A 24,215-nucleotide genomic window follows, 5' to 3' on the forward strand; every position below is an offset into this window, starting at 1 on the left:
CCACAACACTGCCAGAATAACAGTTCATTGTTCACAAAATGACGAATGAAACAATCACAATAAATGAAGTCAAACACTTAATGTAATGGTTGTATGTGTATGTCTCTGTTTTCATCTACTGTAACCAATCAGGACAAATCAGTTGGTTTCCTCTCTAAATGCATACAGGAAATAAATGCTAAATTGGGGCTCTATTGAATCTGTATTACTGATAGTAATGTCTTATTGAGCCGACATCTGCAGCATTTATCAAGTCAAGTCAAGCTTTATTTATATAGCACATTTCAGACATGAATGCAACGCAAAGCGCTTCACAGGAAAAAACATAAATAAAAATGTAAATATATAAATATTTACTACACAACAAACATAAGATAAAAACAAAAGAATAACAATACAAACTAAGAGATTAAAAAGCACCCTAAGGAAAAGCAAAGCTAAAAGAAGGTTTGCTTTAGGATCTGTTTTAAATATGTACACAGTTTAGGCCCCCCTCAGGTTCTCTGGCAGGCTATTCCAGAGGCCTCTGCTAACACAGAGACATTTCCTTTACATTTAAATCACACTGTAACTCTGAATTTCCATGATACGGATAAAATAGAGCTCTTGATGTGACGTGGAAAGCAACATCACTCAAGCAACAACAACGTAAAACCCAGACACAGATATACAGCTTTAAAGAATTGGCACACCCCATCCAGCTCTGTTCCCAGTCTAGTCAGATACGTACATGTCTATGAAGTTCTCTGGAATTCTGGGTTCATTCTGCATTTTGACCCAACATTCCCTCTCTACCCCCTTACTGATGGACTGGGCCTCCATTCCAATGCTATTTCATTACTCACAGTCCACTCTTTTCCTGCACATTAGCTAGTCTGCACTTTATTTGATGCACTTTTTTGGTCTCTATGGTGATCCACTTGCATCCTTTATGACGATCAGACATCCGGTTCAATACGTTAATATCAACAGGTTGTTATTGGTTAGTTCAAAGTTAAAAACTAGACCACACACAGATATATGTTGTTAGAGCCAGAGATCCCCAGCCGCCTTGCATTAGAGGGATGGAAGCAGAGCAGCGAGTGTATCGGGGAGACTGAGCATGCCAGGCTAATTCCAGAGACAGTGTGCATAATCTCTATACTGCATACCTGCCATTCCTCTGCATCACTGGGCTCCACTGGACTCTCCTGCCAAGAGATTACTATTCAAAGGAATACACAGGAATGTCCATGTGGATGGAATGGAGTTTTTCCATGGAGGAAGTGCTGTCAGCCTATTATAATAATTTAATTGTGCCATATAGTAATATATTATTAGACAGTCGGAGGGAGGTGTCATACAGTCATATATTACAGTAGGAGGGAGGTGTCATACAGTAATATATTACAGTAGAAGGGAGGTGTCATACAGTCATATATTACAGTAGGAGGGAGGTGTCATACAGTAATATATTACAGTAGGAGGGAGGATTCATACAGTAATATATTACAGTGGGAGGGAGGTGTCATACAGTCATATATTACAGTAGGAAGGAGGTGTCATACAGTAATATATTACAGTAGGAGGGAGGATTCATACAGTAATATATTACAGTAGGAGGGAGGTGTCGTACAGTAATATATTACAGTAGGAGGGAGGTGTCATACAGTCATATATTAGACAGTATGAGGGAGGTGTCGTACAGTAATATATTACAGTAGGAGGGAGGTGTCATACAGTAATATGTTACAGTAGGAGGGAGGTGTCATACAGTAATATATTACAGTAGGAGGGAGGTGTCGTACAGTAATATATTACAGTAGGAGGGAGGTGTCATACAGTAATATATTACAGTAGGAGGGAGGTGTCATACAGTAATATATTACAGTAGGAGGGAGGTGTCGTACAGTAATATATTACAGTAGGAGGGAGGTGTCATACAGTAATATATTACAGTAGAAGGGAGGTGTCATACAGTAATATATTACAGTAGGAGAGAGGTGTCATACAGTAATATATTACAGTAGGAGGGAGGTGTCATACAGTCATATACTGTATTAGACAGTATGAGGGAGGTAGTGCCGTCTCGTCTACTGTCTTTTCTTAGTCGTATATTTGACTTTGCTCTGGGCTGTTTGAGGCCATTCATGGTCAGTGTTTCAACAAGACTGGAATGAGATTTAGAACCAGTAAAGTGCTCTAAAATGGAATGGAATTAAATAGATTATGTGCAATGAAGAGACAGCCAAAGACAGCACAGTAAAGCACTTAGTAGAAAGCATATCCGCCAGTTCAAAGGTTATCTCAGCCTTATTTCAAACCTCATTCAAAAGTAAAGAAAAACCCTGCAGCACTAGATAATGAACTTCAAAATAACTGACTTGTAGCAGGCAGGGGGTTGTGTGGGAGGAGTGAGAAGGCCGGGGGAGGCAAGGGGAAGGAGAGGGGTGGATTAAGTAAGAATATAAGTGTGAAAGAGGCCACTGTTCACCTAGCTTTCGGGCTCTCCCTCCTTTTCATTTTCCATTTCTGGTGCCTGGGTAGAAGGTTGGACATTTCAGGCGAACCGCACAAAAGACGTATTTTGGCTGTTCCGGTGGTGCATGAGTCACTGGTCTGGTCCCAGTGGTCTGGTACAGTGGTCTAGTCCCATTGGTCTGTCCAAGTGGTCTGGTCCCATTGGTCTGTCCCAGTGGAAACTCTAACCAGAGAACTGAACAACCAGTCACAGAGAGCCACACAGTATAGTATGACTACTTTCGGCTAAAAATACAGCTCCCTGGTGTGCAGAAGTAAGCAAACGTCTACTTCTTGATGTAAGATTTCACAGTGTGCCATTAATTCTTACAGTATATCTGTGAGGAGTTACCATGAAAACACATTTGGGAGTAAAATGAGTTTTAAAATAATTCACCCACTATTATGAAATCAAACTAAAGGAACAGGAACTTATTATTCTATGCCTGTACCAAACGTAAGCTCATCTAAAACCTAACCTTGGCATTCTTGGAATGAGTAACTAACTCAAACTCCACAATTGAAGTTAAATGATTAGAACAAGTAGTAATGGTGTCTGACTAGAGAAACTCAGGATCTTTTAGTTCATTGTGTACAAAGACCACTGTACTTTGCTATGTGAATACTGTGTAGAGAAAGGAATGTTATAGCAGGAAGGGAGAGTCAACATTTATAGTGAACAAAGGATGAAATGACCCCCCCCCCCCAATTAAAACAACCCACCCACAAACCTGCTGAGTTCATCAACAGGTCTTTCCTCCAACATGAAACGCCAATAGACACGTCAGGTTCACTTTGTCAACCTGTTCTGGACAAGACCTTGGAAAACAAGATCCAGATAGTTTTCTGTTTACCGTTATGAGTGGAAAATATGGTCAGGGTAGTCCTGTCCACCCCATTCACATTCCTTTGTATCTGGGCACTGATACAAAGGGCAAGACAGGCGTATCTGACCAGAGGAATGTAGGGAGTGGAGAGTGGAGGAGAAGGCATGGGATTAAATGTTAAGTCCCCTAAATGGGAGAGTTTGAGCAGTTCTGGACCGGCTCCAAAGGACATTTCTGTGAGCTTCTTTATAGCGCCAGAAAGACCGATCTGTCTGCTCTCTGTTTCCACTCTTTCAGCAGAGCTGACTTGAAGTGTCAGATTTCAGACCCCACATTTGTATAGGGAGACCCATGTCACATTTTCTGGCCTATTCAGAAAAATAATCAATGTTCTTCTTTCTCTGAGTGACGGAGTTGCATTCATTAACCAGTCTGCACACATTTAAATGGTGTCTCTGTGCCGCTCAGTGGACGTTTAGAGATAAATGATCTGTCGTCAGTTATATGAAATGGTGCACTAATTATGATGATAATTATCTTACAGTTATAAAAAAGGTGAAATCTTATAGTAAGTCATTTATATTTGATTGTTACTAAATTTAGAAAAATCATTTCAGTCATTTCAAGCCTTATTTGTTGAATAGGGAAAATATCATACCACATTTTTCAGATTTTCATTGTATGTTTACTTGAGCTTGTGTCCTTTGCAATTTTGAACTATTTTTTTTCCAGACCTTTGTAAAACAATGCAACATTACCAGTTATTGTTTATGGCCATCTCATGAAAAATAATAACGTTTGGGTAAGTCTATTTGGGCTGAAATATACATGTTGCCCTATCATTCCAGTTAACAATGCTGCCATTTGATGATTAGATCAGACATTCCCTCAGAGCCCCATCCACAGCCCTGTCCAAGTGTTAATGATCTGGGAATCCATTTTAGGGTGCGTTCGTAAGTTCACTCCGGCTATCTACTATGATTTCAGAGCACTCTCGTCTGAGCGTGCCAGAGAGCAGAATAACTGATGAATTTACGAACGCTCAACACCCGTTGAATAAACGTTGGCAAAAAAGCGTAATTAAATTGTTGCCAGCAGCACAGTTACAGGTCACCAAAGCTCTGGATAACATGAAAACAGCCTAACCAGCTCTGCTAGGGTGAGTAAAATGTGAGGTGTTCTCTCATTTGTGTCTGGAAGTAGCTAGCCAACGTTAGCCAGTTAGCTTGGGTGCTTGACTGCCGTTGTGAGGTCAGAACGCTTGGATCAACACTACTCCTCGGCACTCCAGTGTGCACTCTGAGCGCTCCGAGAGTAAAACGCTCTGAACTCACGAATGGACAATCTGACAACACTCTGAGCGCACTCTGCCACTCCAGATAGAATTTATGAACACACCCTGAGAGACATCTCTCCCACCCTATACTGGAGGGTGTCCACCTTGGTCTATTTGTTGTGAAGGTCCTTCGTTGCCAAGGTCCAAAGTCTTCAGGACATTGTGTCAATCCTCTGACTTAACTTGGCATCTCTTTAGTCACACATTGGATGTTTTGTGTAAAGCCCTTCTTTCATGACATTTGTTTCCTAGACTATGTTGAGAGGAGAGGTTTGTGTAATTCATGCAAGCAGCATACCACCCTGCATCCCACTACAGTCTTGCTACAGAAGCTAAGCAGGGTTGGTCCTGGTTGGTCCCTGGATGGGAGACCAGGTGGTGTTGGAGTGCCAGTAGGAGGCATTCTTTTTCTCTGGTCTTAAAAATATTCCAATTCCCCAGGGCAGTGATTGGGGACACTGCTCTGTGTAGGGTGCTGTCTTTTGGACAGGATTTTAAACGGGTGTCCTGACTCTCTGAGGTCATTAAAGATCCCATGGCACTTATTGTAAGAGTAGCAGTGTTAACTGGCTAAATTCTCAATCTGGCCCTCAAACCATCATGGCCACCTAATCATCCCCAGTTTACAATTGGCTCATTCATCCCCCTCCTCTCCCCTGTAACTATTCCCCAGGTCGTTGCTGTAAATGAGAATGTGTTCTCAGTCAACTTACCTGGTAAAAAAAAATTAAGGAATAAGAATCCTTGTTTGCCCAGTTGTTCTGGCAACATATACATCAACGTTTTCAGTGAATGTTGCCAGAGCAACAGTGGCAAACACACTAACGGCCTCTGAGTAAACCATCTTTATACTATAAAATAGATTAGAAAGTAGCATTTTACATGAGTAATATTCTCTATCTGTGAGAAATGATTGGTCTGCCTGGACTGGACACATGTCATCAGGGAGTGTATGACTGTGACCGCAAAGCTGTAAAAGGGGCCACAGTGGCTGTGACCACGCGGCTGTAACAGTTACCACAGTGACAACAGGGTCATCAGGAGACTGTCACCACCATCACACCCCTCTACTGGCCATGCCCCAGGCACGGCTGGTCGCAGAACCTCTACTGGCCAGGCCCCAGGCACGGCTGGTCGCAGAACCTCTACTGGCCAGGCCCCAGGCACGGCGGGTCACATAACCTCTACTGGCCAAGCCCCAGGCACGGCTGGTCACAGAACCTCTACTGGCCAGGCCCCAGGCACGGCTGGTCACAGAACCTCAACTGGCCAGGCCCCAGGCACGGCGGGTCACATAACCTCTACTGGCCAGGCCCCAGGCACGGCTGGTCACAGAACCTCTACTGGCCAGGCCCCAGGCACGGCTGGTCACAGAACCTCTACTGGCCAGGCTCCAATCACGGCGGGTCACAGACCCTCTACTGGCCAGGCCCCAGTCACGTCTGGTCACAGCAGTCATGCAGAACTTCTGCTTTACTCCTCGTGACTTCCTGCTCCTCTGGAGAAGATGTTGACCAACATGGGATCCCACTTTTCCAATGACTAATCCACAATCCTATTGCTATAGGAATGCATTGGCTTGTATGCTAGTTATACTATCAGATCACTTCCAGTATTTACAGATAACAGCCATTGAGAATACGACAGAAAAAAAAGTTGTAATTATATATAATTACCAGCAGGCTATGTATGACCCTAATTTCATGCATACTAACTTGTCTTATCTGAGTATTTCATCTGAAAATTCTCCTGGCATGACAGCTCTGACTGTGAAACTACACAGCAGCAGTCCAGGCCTTAGACGCAATCATGCAGCTTTGCTAAGTCTTCCTCCCTTTGGACTACTTGGCATTTGGCCTGTCATTCCAGTCAGATAAGACCAAAAAAGGAACTTTCTGCTACTGCTGGGAGTCAGGCACTATCTCTCCCCTAGACAGAAGTGGAAAAAAACTCTGCAGTTGTTGGGCAGAAGGGAGAAATGTTGTAAACCGCTACTTGGCTTTAGCACTAATACTCATAAAAGACTATGCCAAGGGTCTTATAGAACCCAGAGATGAGTTACCTGTAAGACTGTAAGACACTTTCTATCTGAGAGTGACATCATCATATCTTGTTACACTGTATTATCGGCTTGATCATTGTGCAGTTTGAGTGGGCAGAATACCGTAGTGTCAAAAGCAACTCACATAGGAGCTTTGGGACTGAGGTTCCAACAGGACACATATTCATAGCTCTGTCTGATGTTATAAGCTCTACGGTCATCTGGGGTGGGAGTGGTTGAGTCTAGGGGGGGGAGTGGTGGAGTCTAGGGGGGGGAGTGGTGGAGTCTAGGGGGGGAGTGGTGGAGTCTAGGGGGGGGAGTGGTGGAGTCTAGGGGGGGAGTGGTGGAGTCTAGGGGGGAGTGGTGGAGTCTAGGGGGGGGAGTGGTGGAGTCTAGGGGGGGAGTGGTGGAGTCTAGGGGGGGAGTGGTGGAGTCTAGGGGTAGGGTTAGGAGTGGTGGAGTCTAGGGGGGGAGTGGTGGAGTCTAAGGGGGAGTGGTGGAGTCTAGGGGGGGAGTGGTGGAGTCTAGGGGTAGGGGTAGGAGTGGTGGAGTCTAGGGGGGAGTGGTGGAGTCTAGGGGTAGGGGTGGTAGAGTCTAGGGGTAGGAGTGGTGGAGTCTAGGGGGGAGTGGTGAAGTCTAGGGGGGAGAGTGGTGGAGTCTAGGGGTAGAAGTGGTGGAGTCTAGGGGTAGTGGTAGGAGTGGTGGAGTCTAGGGGGGAGTGGTGGAGTCTAGGGGTAGGGGTGGTAGTGGTGGAGTCTAGGGGTAGGGGTGGTAGTGGTGGAGTCTAGGGGGGAGTGGTAGAGTCTAGGGGTAGGGGTAGGAGTGGTGGAGTCTAGGGGTAGGGGTAGGAGTGGTGGAGTCTAGGGGTAGTGGTAGGAGTGGTGGAGTCTAGGGGGGAGTGGTAGAGTCTAGGGGTAGGGGTGGTAGTGGTGGAGTCTAGGGGTAGGGGTGGTAGTGGTGGAGTGTAGGGTAGGAGTGGTGGAGTCTAGGGGTAGGGGTGGTAGTGGTGGTAGTGGTGGAGTCTAGGGGTAGGGGTAGGAAAGGTGGAGTCTAGGGGTAGGGGTAGTAGTAGTGGAGTCTAGGGGTAGGGGTAGGAGTGGTGGAGTCTAGGGGGAGTGGTGGAGTCTAGGGGTAGGGGTGGTAGAGTCTAGGGGTAGGGGTAGGAGTGGTGTAGTCTAGGGGTAGGGGTGGTAGTGGTGGAGTCTAGGGGTAGGGGTGGTAGTGGTGGAGTCTAGGGGTAGGGGTAGGAGTGGTGGAGTCTAGGGGGGAGTGGTGGAGTCTAGGGGTAGGGGTGGTAGAGTCTAGGGGTAGGGGTAGGAGTGGTGGAGTCTAGGGGTAGGGGTGGTAGAGTCTAGGGGTTGGAGTGGTAGAGTCTAGGGGGGGAGTGGTGGAGTCTAGGGGGGGAGTGGTGGAGTCTAGGGGGGGAGTGGTGGAGTCTAGGGGTAGGGGTGGTAGTGGTGGAGTCTAGGGGTAGGGGTGGTGGAGTCTAGGGGGGGAGTGGTGGAGTCTAGGGGTAGGGGTGGTAGAGTCTAGGGGGGGAGTGGTGGAGTCTAGGGGGGGAGTGGTGGAGTCTAGGGGGGGAGTGGTGGAGTCTAGGGGGGGAGTGGTGGAGTCTAGGGGTAGGGGTGGTAGTGGTGGAGTCTAGGGGTAGGGGTGGTGGAGTCTAGGGGGGGAGTGGTGGAGTCTAGGGGTAGGGGTGGTAGAGTCTAGGGGGGGAGTGGTGGAGTCTAGGGGGGGAGTGGTGGAGTCTAGGGGGGGAGTGGTGGAGTCTAGGGGGGGAGTGGTGGAGTCTAGGGGTAGGGGTGGTAGTGGTGGAGTCTAGGGGTAGGGGTGGTGGAGTCTAGGGGGGGAGTGGTGGAGTCTAGGGGTAGGGGTGGTAGTGGTGGAGTCTAGGGGTAGGAGTGGTGGAGTCTAGGGTAGGAGTGGTGGAGTCTAGGGGTAGGGGTGGTAGTGGTGGAGTCTAGGGGTAGGGGTAGGAGTGGTGGAGTCTAGGGGTAGGGGTAGGAGTGGTGGAGTCTAGGGGGGGAGTGGTGGAGTCTAGGGGTAGGGGTAGGAGTGGTGGAGTCTAGGGGGGAGTGGTGGAGTCTAGGGGTATTGGTGGTAGAGTCTAGGGGGGGAGTGGTGGAGTCTAACGGTAGGGGTGGTAGTGGTGGAGTCTAGGGGGGAGTGGTGGAGTCTAGGGGTATTGGTGGTAGAGTCTAGGGGGGGAGTGGTGGAGTCTAGGGGTAGGGGTAGGAGAGGTGGAGTCTAGGGGTAGGGGTAGGAGTGGTGGAGTCTAGGGGGGAGTGGTGGAGTCTAGGGGTATTGGTGGTAGAGTCTAGGGGGGGAGTGGTGGAGTCTAGGGGTAGGGGTGGTAGTGGTGGAGTCTAGGGGTAGGGGTAGGAGTGGTGGAGTCTAGGGGGGAGTGGTGGAGTCTAGGGGTAGGGGTGGTAGTGGTGGAGTCTAGGGGTAGGGGTGGTAGTGGTGGAGTCTAGGGGTAGGGGTAGGAGTGGTGGAGTCTAGGGGGGAGTGGTGGAGTCTAGGGGGGGAGTGGTAGTGGTGGAGTCTAGGGGTAGGGTAAGCCTGATGGAGTCTATTGGGGCAGTGGTGGAGTCTAGGGGTAGAGGGGGTAGTGGTGGAGTCTAGGGGTAGGGGTGGTAGTGGTGGAGTCTAGGGTAGGAGTGGTGGAGTCTAGGGGTAGGGGTGGTAGTGGTGGTAGTGGTGGAGTCCAGGGGTAGGGGTAGTAGTAGTGGAGTCTAGGGGTAGGGGTAGGAGTGGTGGAGTCTAGGGGGGAGTGGTGGAGTCTAGGGGTAGGGGTAGGAGTGGTGGAGTCTAGGGGGGGAGTGGTGGAGTCAAGGGGGGGAGTGGTGGAGTCTAGGGGGGAGTGGTGGAGTCTAGGGGGGAGTGGTGGAGTCTAGGGGGGAGTGGTGGAGTCTAGGGTAGGAGTGGTGGAGTCTAGGGGGGGAGTGGTAGTGGTGGAGTCTAGGGGTAGGGGTAAGCGTGATGGTGTCTATTAGGGGAGTGGTGGAGTCTAGGGGTATAGGGGGTAGTGGTGGAGTCTAGGGGTGGTAGTGGTGGAGTCTAGGGTGATGGAGTCTATTGGGGGAGTGGTGGAGTCTAGGGGTAGGGGGTAGTGGTGGAGTCTAGTCGAGGGGTAGGGGTAGGAGTGGTGTAGTCTAGGGGTAGGGGTGGTAGTGGTGGAGTCTAGGGGTAGGGGTAGGAGTGGTGGAGTCTAGGGGGGAGTGGTGGAGTCTAGGGGTAGGAGTGGTGGAGTCTATGGGTAGGGGTAGGAGTGGTGGAGTCTAGGGGGGAGTGGTGGAGTCTAGGGGTAGGGGTGGTAGAGTCTAGGGGTAGGGGTAGGAGTGGTGTAGTCTAGGGGTAGGGGTGGTAGAGTCTAGGGGTAGGGGTAGGAGTGGTGGAGTCTAGGGGGGAGTGGTAGAGTCTAGGGGTAGGGGTAGGGGTGGTAGAGTCTAGGGGTAGGGGTAGGAGTGGTGGAGTCTAGGGGTAGGAGTGGTAGAGTCTAGGGGGGGAGTGGTGGAGTCTAGGGGGGGAGTGGTGGAGTCTAGGGGGGAGTGGTGGAGTCTAGGGGGGGAGTGGTGGAGTCTAGGGGGGAGTGGTGGAGTCTAGGGTAGGAGTGGTGGAGTCTAGGGGGGGAGTGGTAGTGGTGGAGTCTAGGGGTAGGGGTAAGCGTGATGGTGTCTATTAGGGGAGTGGTGGAGTCTAGGGGTAGAGGGGGTAGTGGTGGAGTCTAGGGGTGGTAGTGGTGGAGTCTAGGGTGATGGAGTCTATTGGGGGAGTGGTGGAGTCTAGGGGTAGGGGGTAGTGGTGGAGTCTAGTCGAGGGGTAGGGGTAGGAGTGGTGGAGTCTAGGGGTAGGGGGGAGTGGTGGCGTCTAGGGGTAGGGGTAGGAGTGGTGGAGTCTAGGGGGGAGTGGTGGAGTCTAGGGGGGGAGTGGTGGAGTCTAGGGGTAGGGGTAGGAGTGGTGGAGTCTAGGGGGGGAGTGGTGGCGTCTAGGGGTAGGGGTAGGAGTGGTGGAGTCTAGGAGTAGGGGTAGGAGTGGTGGAGTCTAGGGGGGAGTGGTGGAGTCTAGGGGGGGAGTGGTGGAGTCTAGGGGTAGGGGTAGGAGTGGTGGAGTCTAGGGGGGGAGTGGTGGAGTCCTGGGGGTAGGAGTGGTAGAGTGTTGGAGTCTAAGGATAGGGGTGGGAGTATTGGAGTCTAGGGGTGGGGGTGGTAGTGGTGGAGTCTAGGGGTGGAACTGGTAGAGTCTAGGGATAGGGGTGGGAGTGGTGGAGTCTAGGGATAGGAGTCTAGGGATAACATTTGTGTTTTGGGAGTCCTTTAGATTAGAGGCCATAGGGATGACCAGGGATGTTATCTTGTGTGAATATAAGTGTGTGAATTGGACCATCTTCCTGTCCTGCTAAACATTCAAAAATGTAGTGAGTACTTTTGGGTGTCAGGGAAAATGTATGGAGTAAAAAGTACATTATTTTCTTTAGTAATGTAGTGTAGTAAAAGTCAAAGTTGTCAAAATATAAAAAAGTAAAGTACAGATACAACAAATAACTACTTAAGTAGTACTTTAAAGTGTTTGCACTTAAATACTGTGTTTTGTCATAGGTACGGCTGAATAAAAAGAGACAGTACACACACCAACATGACAGCTGGGCTTTCTCCCACTCACAAATACTGTACATACTCCTGCATTCATATGGGAATGTTATCTAAGGTTTAAACCTGGACAATGTATGCCAGAGATCTGTGTCTGCTGCAGTGTTGAGAAAGCTACTCTGAAAATATAGTTTACCAAGCTACCAATTACTTCACAATGGAAGTACATCACTGGTTCTAGAGGAGATCTGCATGGAGGAATGGGCCAAAATACCAGCAACAGTGTGTGAAAACCTTGTGAAGACTTACAGAAAACGTTTGACCAACAAAGGGTATATAACAAAGTATTGAGATAAACTTTTGTTATTGACCAAATACTTATTTTCCACCATAATTTGCAAATAAATTCCTAAAAAATCCTACAATGTGATTTTCTGGAGAAAAAAAATTCTCATTTTGTCTGTCATAGTTGAAGTGTACCTATGATGAAAATTACAGGCCTCTCTCATCTTTTTAAGTGGGAGAACTTGCACAATTGGTGGCTGACTAAATACTTTTTTGCCCCACTGTACATGTAGGTACAGTAATTAAAGTGACTATGCATAGATGAATACTTAGAGTAGCAGCAGCATAGAAGAGGGGGGGTGGCACTGCAAATAGCAAATAGTCTGGGAAGCCATTTGATTAGCTGTTCAGGAGTCTTATGGCTTCGGGGTAGCTGTTTTAGAAGCCTTTTGGACCTAGACTTGACGCTCCGGTACCGCTTGCCGTGTGGTAGCAGAGAGAACAGTCTATGACTAGGGTGGCTGGAGTCTTTGGCAATGTTTAGGGCCTTCCTCTGACACTGCCTGGTATAGATGTCCTGGATGGAAGGAAACTTGGCCCCGGTGATGTACTGGGCCGTATGCACTACCCTCTGTAGTGCCTTGTGGTCGGAGCCTGAGCAGTTGCCGTACCAGGCAGTGATTCAACCCGTCAGGATGCTCTCGAAGGTGCAGCAGTAGAACCTTTTGAGGATCTGAGGACCCATGCCAAATCTTTTCAGTCTCCTGAGGGGGAATAGGTTTTGTCATGCCCTCTTCACGACTGTCTTGGTGTGCTTGGACCATGTCAGTTTGTTGGTGATGTGGATGCCAAGAAACTTGAAGCTCTCAACCAGCTCCACTACAGCCCCGTCGATGAGAATGGGGGCGAGCTCAATCCTCCTTTTCCTGTAGTCCACAATCATCTTTTTTTGTCTTGATCAAGTTGAGGGAGAGGTTGTTGTCCTTGCACCACACGGTCAGGTCTCTGACCTCCTCCCTATAGGCTGTCTTGTCGTTGTCGGTGATCAGGCCTACCACTGTTGTGTCATCAGCAAACTTAATGATGGTGTTGGAGTCATACCTGGCCCTGCAGTCATGATTGAACAGGGAATACAGGAGGGGACTGAGCACGCCCCCCTGAGGGGCCCACATGTTGAGGATCAGCGTGGCGGATGTCTTGTTACCTACCCTCACCACCTGGGGGCGGCCCGTCAGGACGTCCAGGATCCAGTTGCAGAGTGAGGTGTTTAAGTCCCAGGGTCCTTAGCTTAGTGATGAGCTTTGAGGGCACTATGGTGTTGAATGCTGAGCTGCAGTCAATGAATAGCATTCTCACATAGGTATTACTTTTGTCCATGTGGGAAAGGGCAGTGTGGAGTGCAATAGAGATTGCATCATCTGTGGATCTGTTGGTGCAGTATGCAAATTGGAGTGGGTCTAGGGTTTCTAGGATAATGGTATTGATGTGAGCCATGACCAGCCTTTCAAAGCATTTCATGGCTACAGATGTGAGTGCTAGTCGGTAGTCATTTAGGCAGGTTACCTTAGTGTTCTTGGGCTCAGGAACTATGGTTGTCTGCTTGAAATATGTTGATATTACAGACTCAGACAGGGAGAGGTTGAAAATGTCAGTGAAGACACTTGTCAGTTGGTCAGCTCATGCTCGCAGTACATGTCCTGGTAATCCATCTGGCCCTGCGGCCTTGTGAATGTTTACCTGCTTAAAGGTCTTATTCACATTGGCTGTGAAGGGCGTGATCACAGTTGTCTGGAACAGCTGATGCTCTCATGCATGTTTCAGTGTTATTTGCCTCGAAGCGAGCACAGAAGTTATTTAGCTCGTCTGGTAGGCTCGTGTCATTGGGCAGCTCTCGGCTGTGCTTCCCTTTGTAGTCTGTAAGGGTTTGCAATCCCTGCCATACCCGACGAGTTTCAGAGCCGGTGTAGTATGATTCAATCTTAGTCCTGTATTGACGCTTTGCCTGTTTGATGGTTCGTCGGAGGGCATAGCGGGATTTCTTATAAGCTTCCGGGTTAGAGTCCCGCGCCTTGAAAGCGGCAGCTCTACCCTTTAGCTCACTGCGAATGTTGCCTGTAATCCATGGCTTTTACTCCAATCGTCATATTAGAGTAAAAGCAATAGAAAATAGAAAATTAAAAGTGAAAGTCACCCAGTAAAATACTACTTCAGTAAAAGTCTAAAAGTATTTGGTTTTAAATATACATTAAGTATCAAAAGTAAATGTAATTGCTAAAATATACTTAAAAAGTAAAAGTATAAATAATTTCACCTTGCTTATATAAAGCAAACCCGATGGCACGATTTCCTTGTTTTTTAAATTGACAGATAGCCCGGGGCAGACTCCAACACTCAGACTTAATTTACAAAATATTTGTGTTTAGTGAGTCCACCAGATCAGAGGCAGTAGGGATGACCAGGGATGTTCTCTTGATAAGTGTGTGAATTGGACCATTTTCCTGTCCTGCTAAGCATTCAAAATGTATGGAGTAAAAAGTACATTATTTTCTTCAGGAATGTAGTGAAGTAAAAGTAAAAATTGTCAAAAAGTAAAGTACTAAAGTAGTAAAAATATACTTAAGTAGTACTTTAAAGTAGTTTTACTTAAGTACAGCAATGGAATTTAGTTCAACTACCACCAAGCTACTGCAAAATGTACATGTAGTCCACTACTCCCCAACAATGGTCAGCTGACACAGTCGGAATTCAACGATACCATTTGAGTTGCACTTTCATGGATCATTTAGAATTGACCTCAAAATTCCACATTTAGCCAGTTATCCCTGGTGTTACTTAACAGGACTAGATGTTCTGCCCTCTTCCCAGGGTTTTCTGTCAGCCTGTTGTGTGGAGTGAGCTGTAAACTGGACACAAAGGGGTGGGATAAGTCAGAGAGGATAATGGCTGAAGTATAATGAAAGTTATTTGTTGGAAAAATCTCCACCAAGTTGACCCGAAACAGTTTCACTGACATTACAAAATCTGGCTTTTCTGCAGAGGAGTTGTCTCACCTTCTGTACACCATTGGCTGTTTATCCTCCCTGTGCAAATAAACCAGCTTATTTATCAAATGCCAGCCCAGCCAAACGCTCCTTATTAAAACAGGAAAAACAGAATTATCTCTATTTGAGTGAGGAGATTGGTAGGATCAGGATGTTCAGATCACGTCATATTTATACAAAACATGCCCATGGGAACACAAACAGGTCTTTTTTTTGTAAAGCAGACTCATAAAGCTACACAATCAAATGCACAACAATAATACAAACTGTTATTATTTTGTTTATTTTCTTCATTTTCCCTTCATTTCTATGAGAATCAGAGAGATTCCTAGATATCACAAGGGTGAAATTATGACCTCAAGTGGGCTCTTTATTTGAAGCATGCTATGTATCTGGCACCACGTGTCCATAGTTGGCCCATATTATCTCCTGACTGTAGACATTACAGCTGAGATCACACACTAATCATCAAGGCCCAGACAGATCAGACAGACACACTGAGAAATACTAGCTATCTTGAGCTGAACGTTGAAATAATTTCTGTACCCATACACACAGACTAATGGGAAATCTCAAGGATTGAGATAATTAAGAGAACTGACTTATAAACTTCCAAAGCTGACAAAACTGCTGACAACAAGTAGATGTAGAAACGTCTGTTTTGAATGAATCTAGATCACCACTCCCTCCTGTGGTAGGATATTGCTGAGGATATCAACCATCAACACTCTCTCACTCCCTGGACAAAATAATACTTAATCTAGCCTTTTGGGGGCCCAAAGGAATTCTACTGTTTTTGCCATGGGGCTAGACTAATTTACAAATCTAACAATTGTTAGCTGACATGGGCTAATTGAGTGACTGTCAGTGACTGACATACTGTAACAAGAGAGAAACTGCTGATGCACAACCAAATGTCAAACTTGCACCTTTTAAGTTATACAATTCTAACTCAACAGTAAAACATGTTTTTTGCAGTTTTAAAGTGTGTTTTTTTCCCCCATCAAAATCTGTCAGTTTAAGCTAGAGATACCAGATTTTTTGCGTGGGCTCAATCCACTGCATCCGCCCATGTCTGCCTTCCGCATGTGACTCTCTGGAAAGGGGAGACTCTCACGAACACAATGGTGTTCTCCGTTTTTCTCTATGACCACAACAAGCGTCACGGGACTCGTCTGAATGTAACCCATACAAACAAATGGAAGTACAGTATGGAGGTAGTTTTGCGCCCCCAAAACTATGGGGTTTAAATATGTGTAAAAAAAAAAAAAACGTCCTAGATATAGGACAAACATTTTAAAACCTTATTCCTTATGATTTATTTTATTTTTCTATATTTCTTGCAATTTATGAATGTGTTATTCAATTAGTTTATATGGGCTATAGCAGTAAATGCCAAATTCAACATTTATCTGATTATTTTATATCATTTTTTGGGATACCTAAAGGGCTCATACACATTTTGCCATGGGGCAGAGATTTTTGTTGTTGCAGTTTTACAGTTCATTTCTTACAATTCCACAGATTTTTCTGTGATTTATGCCATGTTAATGATATCTGAGTGAGAGTGACTGCCCTCTGGGCACGTGCCCTGCGTGAGCGGTCAGTATTCTGCCATTATTACTGGTTAGATAGCTGGCCAGGCTAACGTACTTATCTAAAAAGTGTTGGCTGACATGGCTAATTGAGTGACTGACATAACAATAAACAATTTGGTGATGCACAACTTGCACCTTGTGTACTCTACTATTCTAACTCGAAACAATAAGTTCAGACCTGACTGAGTTACTGCAAAAAAAAATTTAATATATATTTTTATTTTTGGTCTGGGGTCCCCTAGCGTCCTGGGGCCCTAAGTGACCACTTAGTGACCACTTTATGCCTGGAGCCAGTCCAAACTTCATAAAAGGGATGTCAATGTTATTGTTCATGAAATCATCTCTCATCCATGGTAAAATCAAACCCAGGTCAGTTAACAAAGTTCTGTATCTTAGATTCCCAACCTAGATTCCTCTGTCTCCGCTTAGTCTCTCCTCATCAGTGCTCTTCAGTAAGGATGAGGAGAGCTGACATTTTTGTGATGCAGGCATCTGTAGAACCTCAGGAGACTAGTTTGCCTGCCAAGAGAGAGAAGGGAGGGTGTCATTAAAATGGGGCTTTAGCATTGTAATTTAATGCCACCCCTGCACTCTTTACTGCCACTGCTGCACACACTTGAATAGTTTCAGATGGAGCGTGATCCACAGCAAACATCCCCCTTATCGCTATAAAATCATATTAAACTAATTTACCAGCCCTTTTCTCAGCTCTGCTGTTTGCAAATCAAGGAGTGTAAGAGAACAGATCTTTAATCAATCACGCAGTTCGCCTGCATACCTTCTGCAATGTTGACAGACCTGCCTTTTGGGGAGCTCACACATAGATGTCAATGCAAATAACACAATCCATGTGGAATTTAGTGCAGCTGGACAGCCACTGCAGGTATGGCTTTACCAACCTCCCCCTGCAAGTTTAAACACATTTTCTGACCTATTCAATGTCTTTCTACAGGTTACTCTGACATCTTTGTTCATTGTTCTCAAGACAGATCAAACACAGCTTGAAAAGCTTGAAAACGTGTTTATGTGATTTCATTGCTAACAATTAAATAGTATAATTAAGAATAGTGTTTTCTTCCAAACTTCTAATTGCAGTAATTCTCTGAGCATGGTTTGGACTATATACAATGATTAAAGCATTTGGTTAAAGGACTTCGTCCCAGCATGGTCAGTGTGGTTCTTTCTAAAAGAGACAGTGTGTGGTCAAGTCTTATGATCGTGTACGTAATGAGCTTGAGCCAGTATTCCTTCTGCTTTCTGTGTCGAAAAATCGAATAAATGATCCTGCCAGTAACCACAGAATAGTCTTGGGTGGACCTGGTTACGCTGTTCCCAAGGGAGATCATCTTGGCTTTTTAAGCCTTTTAGTGTAATTCATTTGTTTTGGTTATTACATGCCAGTTACACATTTAGAGTGAAACACAGCTTGCTTTGCGAATAGTTGATTCTACAGGCTATATTATAATACCATCTGAAAACAGATAAAGTGAGAACTATAACAAGTGAGCTGGAGGTGTTGCACTGTGAAGCCACAATCTGTAGATGTCAAAATGAGGCCATGTCAGTGTGAATAGGGGCACACATGTCACCCATGGAATGTAATAAATATCATAACATAATATCATTGGTTAAGAGCATCAGAACTACACAGAAAACATATCTGTCAGGAGAGCTTTAGATCATATGTCGGTGGAACTTGCAGTGAAATGAGACATCGGTTCTAATGACAGATCTAAGGAACTGTGCACTCATTACTTGATGAGATTTTAAAATGTATTTTTAAATGTAACCTTTATTTAACTAGGCAAGTCAGTTTAGAACAAATTATTATTTACAATGACAGCCTACTGGGGAAACAATGGGTTTACTGCCTTGTTCAGGGGCAGAACAATAGATTTAAACCTTGTCGGCTCAGGGAATTGATCTAACAACCTTTCAGTTACTAGCCCAACGCTCTAACCACTAGGCTACCATGCCACCTGAGATGTCCTTGATCAAGTCCAATTTGTTATTATTAATCCATTGAGAAATGTTCTATGAGTGTTATGAGATGCTGTTGAAAGGGTACTTACAGTACAGTAGTCGATTGGCAGGTGCTGACTGATGCTTTTCGGGGGAACCAAGAGTACATTCCAAAAGCAAAAGGACAAGAACTCACTTAGTGACAAAAATCTTTAAAAATATATATATACTTTCCCAACAATAAAAAAACATCTGAAACACTGAATAATTCTCTATCATTCCATGTATTCTGTGAAAATGGTACCCATATGTTTTGTGGATATACACTGTACTGCTGGTATTGTACAAAAACAGATCTGTCATCAATTAACCCCCTGCACACACACACACACACACACACACACACACACACACACACACACACACACACACACACACACACACACACACACACACACACACACACACACACACACACACATCAACCATGATTTCCAGTAAGACATGTCAGCACCAGTAAAACTCTCTGTAAAGGAGCAGGGAACCCGCAAGTTGAGCCGAGTCCAACCAACCAGACTGGCATCCACAGCCTTGTGCTGTAACAAGGACCCTGTGATGGTTATGGAAGAGAGAGATGGAAGAGAGAGCATACACTTGGCTCACTGGGTTTTCCATTCTGTCATCTACCAGCAGCTTCTAGCTTAGCAACATACAATGGCGCAGTCTTATAAGTCTATTAAACCAAATCTGACTCAAAATAAGTCAGACCACACAAAGATGTATTGTGTCCAATGTAAATTGTAACAGTGTTCGTTAAATTAATTTGACTTGATCTATGATCTAATAAGCAACACTCGCAAAGACAAAAAAAACTCTATAGACACACACACACACACACACACACACATACACACACACACACACACACAAAATCAGGCCAGGCTCCAGACCGGAATAACTAATTTCCTGCCTAGTCATTGAGCAGAAACTCTGACGTTCAACGGTGCTTTCCATCATCATGAGGGTTAGCCTAAGGCAAAAACGAATGGAAAATATGTGTACAGTATATCAAATGAAGGACTACAATATGTAGAAAAAAAGAGGCAGGGAAGTGCTGCTTAGGTACACAATAGTAGATTTTGGTAGACAGAGGGTGCTCTTTGGTAAAAGGGGTAAATTGATCATCGTAAAGAAAGGAGGACCAAGGCACTCTTCGTATAATTAACAAAAATACCATTATTTGTATGGAATTGTCACGCCTATTCCTGTTCCCTCCTGATACTTTGCCATTGGACAAACAGATAACAATCAGGGACAAACATGTACAATAAAATGGTTTCGCAAGTGAGCAGTCAAAATGTCCTTCAGTATAACAGCAGTATCTTTTCACTCAACAGATAGAAATGACCTTATGACATATTTGTCAAGCACAACCGAATATTATCCAACTAGCAGGTTAAGTCAAACCAAATAAGATAGAAGTGGAAGACCAAGGTTTTCATTACAAAGTTGTATCACAGTGACATTGTACTTCCAAGTCTAAGTCTACAGGCTACTGTGTGGAATGCATGTGGATTCCTGTTGTCAAAACACTGATTGAAGTGTTTTGGAGTAACTAAGTATTTCAGATCTTGGTTTCGGTAGCCAAGGAAATGAGTGAGGGAGTTAAGATCTCCCCTTGGCCCTAACCTCTGACTTGTGTGATACGCCACATCCGCATGCAGCCACACACACAATAAACCCATCCAAAATACTGGCTTTGTTCTTCAAAAGTTATAAGGCATGGGGAAGCTGTTGCCACAGTAGCTCCAAAGTTTAGGGCAAAACATACAATGCAAAAAGGGGAAGTTTTGAGCAGACAGTCATACTGTAGCCAACACGTGCATAGTTATTACAATATATGCTTGAACCAAGTAATATTTCCACTTACCTTATTGCTTAATAATGCTTCCATATTTTGCAATACTCATCTCACATGTATATTTGTTTATTTTATTTATTTAACTTTATTTAACTTTATTCTGTCCTATTCTCCTGTATCTTAGTCTATGCCGCTCTTACATTGCTCGTCCAAATATTTATATATTCTTTATTCCAGTCCTTTACTTTAGATTGTGTGTATTGTTAGATATTACTTGTTAGATATTACTGCACTGTTGGAGATAGAAACACAAGCATTTTGTTACACCTGCAATAACATCTGCTAAACATGTGTATGTGACCAATAACATCTGCTAAACATGTGTATGTGACCAATAACATCTGCTAAACATGTGTATGTGACCAATAACATCTGCTAAACATGTGTACGTGACCAATAACATCTGCTAAACATGTGTATGTGACCAATAACATCTGCTAAACATGTGTACGTGACCAATAACATCTGCTAAACATGTGTATGTGACCAATAACATCTGCTAAACATGTGTATGTGACCAATAACATCTGCTAAACATGTGTATGTGACCAATAACATCTGCTAAACATGTGTACGTGACCAATAACATCTGCTAAACATGTGTACGTGACCAATAACATCTGCTAAACATGTGTACGTGACCAATAACATCTGCTAAACATGTGTACGTGACCAATAACATCTGCTAAACATGTGTATGTGACCAATTACTTCTGCTAAACACGTGTACGTGACCAATAACATCTGCTAAACATGTGTACGTGACCAATAACATCTGCTAAACATGTGTATGTGACCAATTACATCTGCTAAACATGTGTACGTGACCAATAACATCTGCTAAACATGTGTACGTGACCAATAACATCTGCTAAACATGTGTATGTGACCAATTACATCTGCTAAACACGTGTATGTGACCAATAACATCTGCTAAACATGTGTATGTGACCAATTACATCTGCTAAACATGTGTATGTGACCAATTACATCTGCTAAACATGTGTATGTGACCAATAACATCTGCTAAACATGTGTACGTGACCAATAACATCTGCTAAACATGTGTATGTGACCAATTACATCTGCTAAACATGTGTACGTGACCAATAACATCTGCTAAACATGTGTATGTGACCAATTACATCTGCTAAACACGTGTATATAACAAATAACATTTGATTTGGATGGATATTCTCCACTCAGAACAGACCAAACACCTTTTCTACCACAGATTTTGCATCACACAAGCATAACATTGCCTTTATCCTCATTGGGACGTGGGAAATGTCCGTATGAGGGAGAATCTGTCTAGTTTTACTATCATTGTTGGGACTTTTGAAGATTGAAGAACCAACAAACACAATAAACCCCTCCACTCAGAATGAAACAAACACATTTACACCTTTATTTACCAAATACAGTAAATGGCATCATATTAAGGTCATCATGTAATGGGATTAGCATAGTGAATATAGGCATACGTTCACTGTGCTAATCCAATTCTACTGTATTTTAGTCTATGCTCTTACATTGCTCATCCAAATATTTATATATTCTTAATTCCATTCCTTGACGTTGAATGTGTGTATTGTTACTTGTTCGATATTACTGCACTGTTGGAGATAGAAACGCAAGCATTTTGTTACACCCTCATTAATAACTTTTGAAAAACTCTCATTCCGTCAATTAGGCCTAGCCTGCTCTCCAGTGGTGATGGAGTGATCTACACCACAGTGATAGAGTGATCTACACCACTGCAAATCACGAAAACACGATGCGAAGCATGCCCGCGGATACTTGTGTGCCCGCGTCTCCATCCAGGATCCTGGCAGTTGTTCTCCAACATGGCGACGTCAGGTGAGAATTATGTTAGCTAAATTCTGCATGGGCCGGGTGTTTTTAGAAAGGGATGGATTCACCGTTTTGAAATGCATATTTTGAAGTGTGTCGACTTCACATGCTTTGTGTCAGGAGGGGCTGTATCGTGGCGGACGCTGTAGGGAGGGAGTGCGCATGGAACCATGTAAACATCGCACTTTACAGGGTAAAGTTATTTTTCTCCGAAGACCAGCTGGTCATTGTGCACAGGAATGATCATGCGCCATCATAGATAGTATGCAACTGTCGCAGTCCCAAACAAACTATGTCAAAACAATGAGTTATATCTGCAGGGTTTTAGAAATATGTACCCAAAGTTATATAGACACTTGACCTGACATCTATGTAAACAAAGAGTAGACAGCTGGCTAGCCTACGTTGACAGTGTTTGGGGCATGCGTAGTAGACCAGGGTGGGGGGTAGTTTATGTTTTTGTGGTGCGTCAACATCTGATGGAGGAGGGAATGGTGATGGCCTCATTTCATGCTCTTCTGCAAGTCTGTAAAGTAAACATCCACATTACACACGGTTCTGTGACCCATGTGGCGGGCTTGGAATGACCCTTAAATATCGGGCTCTGTTAGTCTCTTTGCAGGGATATTATTTTCCGTCACTGACTCACTGCTAAGTGCAACATACCCAAACACTTTTGCCTGATTCAATCCCTTTGGCCCAAAAGCAAGCCACGCTGAGTTGTACACTACTGGGATGGCCAGGTTACCCGTCCACCCTTATTGCTGTGTAACGACCCTGGGTTTATAAGCGCTGTGCTTTTGCGGCACGGTCGATAGCGTGCCGGACCTCGGGCTCGAATGTCGAGGGTTCGAGACCTGCTGTTTCATTACAATATTGTAAAGGACAGTGTAAAAATAAAAAATAAAAATAAATGATCCAAGCCAGCACAATAAGGCCAAAGACAGTATGAAGATATGTTACTTGCAATGTGTAAAAAGAAAAACGTCATGGCGATGTTGGCTAGCTAAACTAATGCGTGGAATCACGTAATCGTGTTTAGCGCCGAACTGCGCATTTGCAACTCAAAGGCCCTCCTTCAATATAAAGTTGTTTTTGACAACAACAAAAAATGAAAAAGTCACTTTCACTGGGTAGGAGTAATAACATGTTCAACTATTTAAGACATTGGCTCGAATCTAGGTTGTGCCTTTAGATTTCGAGGAAAATTCTTCCATAGAGGTTATTCACTTCTCAGACCCCTGTTTGGTCTGTTTCACAAGGTGGGTGCAGCAGCACTACCATTTTCCTGTCACAGTGAGTCTTGTCAGATACTTGCCAAAGAGCTGTTTGACCATGATAAAATGTCACCCTCTCCTCACAGCAGCTAAGAAGAAGGGGAATAAGACCCTGACTAACTTCCTGGCAGAGGACAAGGGGGGTAATGCACCCCCAAGTTACCCCCCCACCAAGCCCACTAGCAGCTGGGCCGACGAGACAGATGACCTAGACACAGAGGGTGAGATTCTTCAGAAAAAGGATGCAGCATCAGAGTTATTTGTTCTCTTTTCTCCAATATGTTGAGTGTTCCCAACCAGGATAAATGTTGTTAAGATTTGGCTACTGTAACTCATGTAGGCCCAATCCTGTTCTGTGACATTCATCTCTGGTCAGTACACCTGTGTTTTGGTATTCATAGTCAACGTGTCAGAACAGCATCTGACCCATCTTATCGTGAGGATCCGTACATACCAAGGCAGCATGATCTTAAAAGGGAAATCTGCAGTTTAAACAATTACAAAAATTGCGACCCTGGCACTGTTTTTGGTAACTATCTGAGGATTGGGGCTGGAGAAATGTAACCACTCTCAAATTCATAGACAGAGCTATGCATGCAATGACACATCATCCATGAGATCAAAATGATACTTTCAACCATGTTTTGAGGCTATAACGTGTTTGTGTACAATTACATTGTGAAAGTGAAAACTGTAACTAGGCCACTCAGGAACATTCAATGCTGACCTGGTAAGCAACTCCAGTGTATATTTGGCCTTGTGCTTTAGGTTATGGTGCTGCTGAAAGGTGAATTTGTCTCCCAGTGTCTGTTGGAAAGTAGACTGAACCAGGTTTTCCTCTAGGATTTTGCCTGTGCTTAGCTCTATTCCATTTATTTTTATCCCCCCCAAAAACTCGCTAGTCTTTGTCAATTACAAGCATACCCATAACATGATGCAGCCACCATCATACTTGAACATTTGAAAAGTGGTGCTCAGTTATGTG

At 44.8% G+C, this 24,215-nt stretch overlaps 1 pseudogene; it reads left to right on the forward strand.

The window, feature by feature from the left end:
* Window positions 1–5,571: 5,571 nt before the first annotated feature.
* The window catches only part of LOC139417612 (eukaryotic translation initiation factor 4B-like), a 32,133-nt pseudogene continuing 13,489 nt past the window's right edge, over window positions 5,572–24,215 (forward strand).

The sequence above is a fragment of the Oncorhynchus clarkii genome, chromosome 9, assembly GCF_045791955.1.
Source record: "Oncorhynchus clarkii lewisi isolate Uvic-CL-2024 chromosome 9, UVic_Ocla_1.0, whole genome shotgun sequence".
Classification (NCBI taxonomy): Eukaryota; Metazoa; Chordata; class Actinopteri; order Salmoniformes; family Salmonidae; genus Oncorhynchus; species Oncorhynchus clarkii.